Source organism: Corvus brachyrhynchos, unplaced genomic scaffold (genome assembly GCF_000691975.1).
Source record: "Corvus brachyrhynchos isolate BGI_N302 unplaced genomic scaffold, ASM69197v1 scaffold162, whole genome shotgun sequence".
Classification (NCBI taxonomy): Eukaryota; Metazoa; Chordata; class Aves; order Passeriformes; family Corvidae; genus Corvus; species Corvus brachyrhynchos.
In genome coordinates this window covers 1,617,253-1,623,252 of record NW_008236696.1, presented here as the reverse complement: position 1 = coordinate 1,623,252, position 6,000 = coordinate 1,617,253, and the positions used below count along the sequence as shown (strand labels likewise).

The window sequence follows — 6,000 nt, the reverse complement described above, 5'->3', positions numbered from 1 at the left end:
GAATTGGGTGTCTTCTACATAATGTCTACTAACATAAGTGTGAACTCGTTTTGGCAGAACACTTCTGAAAGCTCAGTGCAGCTTTCTGTTCACTTAGCTAAGGGAAATCCAACATATTAAGATAAACAAGATTTCTGCTCATACATAAAAGTGTTGATTTCTTCCAGTCCACTGATTTGTAAAAACGGTGTACAAACAGCTGTCTTTGGATGGGTCTGAAATTTGAGTTCTCAAAAAGTACTTGAAAGTTGTTTAACACTTAGACCTTGAATAAAGACTATTGATAACTTGGGTAGCCTGAAGGTTAAGATGCATGGGTACTTCTTAGTTTCCTAAATCATGGAAAGGGCTGAATATTTGAAAAAATAACTGCCTGGAAAAATACTGATAAATGCCCTCCCTGTATTCAAAAAAATTGTAAGATTCTCAAAAGTGACATTAAAGGCAGGGAACAGTTTTAAAATGTTAGATGATCTGCCATTCTCTCCGACAACAAAATTAGATATTGTCACACTGTTTTGAGTTTTGATTTAGGTATCCCTCCACCCCCAAACAGTCCTATTTGCAAATGGATGCATCTACTCAGAACAAAATTTTGAATACATGAACAGTGCTGCTCCTCATGAGGAGAATTGTTCCTGAGTACCAATTCAAAACAGTTAGTGATTTGTTTTTAAAAGTTGGGGGTTTTCTGTTGGACGAGAAATAAATCAGCTTAGTTGTAAATTTAAACTGTAACATCTGACTGAATTGCATTTTGATCTCATTTACTGGGTTCCTGCATCTCTTCCACCACCCAAATCATAACATGCCATAATAGTCCCTCAAAATCAAGAAAGACAATAGCAAGAGAGCATAGGAAAATTTCCCAGTGAGCAACTGTTCTGAATATTCCGATTCAAAGGCACTTTTTTTGTCATCATAACAGTATTCAAGTGACTTCCCTGATTGCTCCCTTCAGCGTTTGAAGAAACCTCAGATGTATTGTTTATTCCTTTGATTTGGAAGGATCTTAGTTATGAAACTTTCAAGCAAGCTCTCTGTGAGAATTGTTTCTGAAGCACTGCAAGGAGTAGTGAGGGCAGTTACAGTAAGAGCCCTGCTTTTGGGATTCGCTGAAAAACATCCACACAAATGTGTCTGTTTGTAGAAAGCCAACTGCTGCTATTATTTTGATATTGATTCTAATTTGAAGAAAATGCCAGAACAGTCAAGATCAGAAATTGGATCTTCAATATTGGAAGTACTAGAACAATCACTTATTGAGGACCAAAAAGACGATGAAAGGTTGTGCATGAAATTGCTTGTATTGCTCTCCTTGATTGAGCTTTTAGTGAGGGCTTTCCAACATGCGACTTTCAGAGTGTAAAGCTACAGATATTATTTATCTTCATTGTCCATAGGATGGAGTTATGTCCTTCTCAGGTTTAAAATCTACACTGAGGAAAAAGTCTTTCCAAATTCATGTACTGTTTTCAGTAGATGCTTTGTTTTTAATCTATGCTGCCTTTTTTTTTTTGGATACAAATATGGAAGCAATAATAAATTATTGATCTGAAATCACTGTGTGACTGTACCCGGCAGAAATTGTACACAGTTAATTGTATGCTTGATGGTAACACAGGGGGAGACTGTCTCAGAATTCTTCTTTAATTAAAATTACATAGAATTACAGAGCACCAACCGTGAACAGCAATGAAATGTTGGTAGCACTGGCCTGTATATCTAGAAAATAATGCTGGGATATTTAGAAAAGAACGGGTGTCCTTTATCTGAGAAAGGAAGCACATATTCATGAATAAAATCTCATATATAAAGAAGTTATTCTTTGAGTAATTTCTGTCTCTACAACACTGTTATTTTCTACTACTAATATCCTTATAAAGATTACAGATAATATAGATAAAGGAAGGCCAGTTTTCAGCTCTGCCTCTGTGCCATGTCAAAGCAAATGATGTGCAGAATGAATTTTCCTCATGCTACTTTGCCAAAGTCATCAGTCTTAAGAGGAATCCCTCCTACAAAAGAAAAATTATGTCTCTGTGTGTCTTGGGCAGTAATCTAGTGCTGGAGACATCAGTCAGGGTATGCAGCATTCAGCTGAGGCTGGTGGGACTTTGGGCTATGGATTATACAAAAGCTATGGAACTCTTCATGGGAAGAAGAAAGATCACTGCATTTTGGTCAGTGGTTTCATATCAATTGCAGCCTACAGTCAGGAATATTTGAAAGGTGCAAATATTCAGCTGGGAGAGTGTTGTTTAAGTGCATATGTTATTAGCAATGGAGCTTATGAAATTATAAGACCAAAGGCAGAGAGCAAAAATATCAGACTGTAATCAAGAATTGATTCCTACCTTAAAACGTTCCTCCATGAAAACTCTCATCCTTTAAAACTAAACTGGAGGAAGAATTAAGGTGATACTCTGTGAGGATAAAAATCTGTATTGGTATAAAAGTGGCAGGAAGATGCACTTTTCAAAAGTGACTATCAAAGTTAAGTGTCCAACTCAATGAAGTAAATAATTGCCATTTTTGGTACTCAGATACTTTTCAAAACCTGACCATAAATGATACATCTTTCATTTTTTCCTACAGGCTGATGTCAGTCCTTTTTGTGCATGTGCTGGAAGGGTCTCAGGACACTGTAGTTACACTTTCATATGCAGATTAATAGTTATTGGTGTTTGTAGTTCATTCTGAACCTGAAGATTTTAGGTATAAATATGGCATTTCTGCCAAGTGTGGATTTATAGGCTGATTTAAATTAGTTGTGTTCTGCACTTTTTTTTTGCTTTTTATTAAGTGTTGCTTTAATTAAAAATGGACACATCTTTTCAAAGACATATGCAAGGATAGCACTGTTAAAAATCCTTCTCAATTTCAACTCAGTTCTGGTTTCAGCCACACAGAAGATCATTTTTGATCTTGTGCTGTGATTTGTTTGGTTTTAAATTGCTAGTTCATAAAACATCTAAGTAGACCTTACTGTACAGCAGAGAATAACCCTATTTATATTACATATACATTAACTTTCATGTAATTATTTCTATTATCTCCTCTGTACCTTTCTAACATTTGTTGCATCTACTTTTTATGTCTCATCTTAATTGCGTTACAGACAATTTAGGAATAGGGCTTTTATTCTAGGTTTGTGACATCACACAACAGGGAACTGGCTCTGGCTGTGAATATCAGTCACAATTGTCATATATAACAAAACATAATTATAGCTTCAGTCATTGGAAGCTGATGTTAATTGGCCACGTAACTTAACAAGCATAATTTGCAGGGAACAACCAAAATGGGAAAGGAAGAAAGCCTACCTGAAGACAACTTCACACAAAAAGATAATTAGTTTAGCACCCATGTCACAAGCATTGCTTTTCTAGATGTGGCATAAAAAATTGTGGCAGCCTGATGCAGATTGTTAAGTAAATCTTGGGTTTTGAACATGAAACAGCACTTCCACTAAAACAGTGGAAAACTTTTAGGCTGGTTAGTGCAAAATCTGTGTGTGCCCTCCATAGAATGTTATGTGGGTGTGTGCGTAACTCTTCCTTAAGCTTTTGTTGAAAAGATTTAAGTAGAGCATGGTACCAATCATTGCTACTCTTAATCATTTTAAAGCCTTTTAACATCATTTGACCTTTCAGTTCAAATCCATCAGGTGCCTTGTAGATGCACTACCATTTAATAAAGTAGTGCACTTACTCCTAATATGCAAACATCCATTATCGGCACGTTTTTAAAATGAGATATAAAACTAGATGTACTGAGACTATTTAAGGAACTATTGAGCTTGTGTTAGGAGTTTCAGATATTTTCTGTTTTAAAATACAGCCTGCATCCATCAGGCTTCAAACAAATAGAATTCTCTCTGTTTGTTTTCCTATCTGTCAAACCAGGGGATCATTCTGTGCACTCTCAAACCCTTAACTACTTTTACCTGAATATTATTTGAGATCCTGATGGAAGGCTATATGAATGTATATCCTAGCATGGAAAATGCCAAAGCTTTTACAGGTAAACATCTGGAGCAGATTCCCATTAGAGTAGGTCCTCAATAGCCAGGTAGGCAGTCATTTTAAATTATTAAAGGATGATGGTTAGAAATGCAAGAGCTGACAGACTCTTCACTGTAATGCTTGGCAGTGCTGAAAGTAAAATGAAGCCCTAAAGAGGTACTTAAATTCAAGGTCTGTCAGAATTTTATTATGCATGTTTTCAAGTATTAATAACATCACCACAAAAATTTGACACAATTTGAACTGAGGGTCTGTGTGTAAAGGGAAAATATAATCAGCACAATTTAATGTGCAAGTGGGATTGGAAGCTGTACTTTGGAGTGAAAATCATGGAACTAACATGAATGGGTGAACAGCAGGAGCAGGAATCATGAATTTGGGTACACGCATGAGTCAACAAGCTCACCCAAAGTGGACAGATCTGTGCTACCCCAGCCTGGCCGGCACCCATTAAAGGCTATAATTAAGGCTGGAGCATGTGGTTGCATTTCAGGGTAGACAAATGTGTTCTGCTGTTTGCTGATCTCCGAAGTCCGAAAACATGCAACCAGTACCAGCTGGAAAGAGCCTTGCTCCCCCTCTTTCTTCCCATGACAGCTGAAGGCAGATGAAATGCTAAACTTGGCAACCCAGGGTGTTTTATTACCAATGGAGGGACAGAGGGGTTTGGAGAGCCTCAATTCTGTGATGTGCTTCTTTGCGCCAATGGTGCTACAGTCTGTTTAGCATAGGAAGGGATTTGCAGATGAATTCTGCATCATTAGCAACTTCAAATTTGAGTGGATTTTTGGCTTTTTTGAAATAAAACATGCTCTGGACCAAGAACTTCCTTCAGTCAATGAAGTCCAATAGCCCACACAAGACAGAGCACCAGACTAAATTATCAGAATCATCACAGTCACAGCCTGTGAGCAAACAGCAACATCTGCTCCTAATCTGTCTCCTTTTCCACAGGAGAAATTGGAAGGGAGGAGGCAAGAGCAGAAGCATCTATCAACTACAGTGCAGACCCCATTTCTGAGGCATGTACTCTCAGCACCAGACATGGTGTCTGCATTCCTCAGATTTAGCATCTGTATTCTTCCTTTCTAAAAATGGAATAGCAGCATTCCTGTATTGCAGAGGGATGCTGTGAGGCTGAATACATTAAAAACTGAGAGATGCTCAAATGGCACTGGGGACTAAAGGAGGATTTAAGATTGGCAGATTGATGTGCCAGGCAAGGTGTGTATGATAGAGCAGTGGACGGGAATTCATTTGTGAGCAATCCTTCACGGATATTTCATGCAACACTAACTACTTAGAAGTCCAGTTCTGATCCCAGAGTACATTGGCTGGTTAATGATTTGTGTTGCCATATTTTAAGTCATGCTTAGGATTTTAGTGGATAGGAACTAAGGATGCATAAGAGTCACTGATTTTTGTTATGGCCAAATTAAATTATTACCTGACCAAAATTAAGACTAAGGATACTAAGATTAAAATATTTTACTTTTTAAAACTAAGCCTTGTTTCCAGACTGGGGAAGGTGCACTTTGTGTAACTGCTGAGCAATATGAAGCTAAATCTTGCATCTCTACTGGATATTGCATACCTGCAGGTCAGCAAATAGGCAAATCCACCACTGCTATAAAAAGAAAAAGCCCCAGTGCTCAGTGGTTGCAAGTGCTTTTGCCAGTCTTGGTTTTGGTGTCTGCTCAAGTTGTTCAATACTTACTGAAAACAGGTAAGCAATAGAAGTGTAGGCATGAAAGGGTTAAACAGAAACAAGAATGCATCCAGACTGGGGAAAAAAGGCATTTATATTGTTTCTGACTTTTCACACATTTCACACTCATAGAATTTGAAAACACCTTCATTTTTTAAACAGCAAATTTGGAGATCATTAGCTGGTAATGTGCACTACTGCCTTTGGGTCTTTTGAAAACAAAAATGAAAAATGATCTAATTAAGCCTGGTCTATTGGTTGCAG

The 6,000-nt window shown here is 37.5% G+C and overlaps 1 protein-coding gene across 10 annotated transcripts in view; it reads right to left on the bottom strand.

Moving 5' to 3' along the window:
• Positions 1-6,000, bottom strand: part of NLGN1 (neuroligin 1) — a 428,516-nt gene that overhangs the window by 194,486 nt on the left and 228,030 nt on the right. The gene's annotated exons all lie outside the window — the stretch shown is intronic.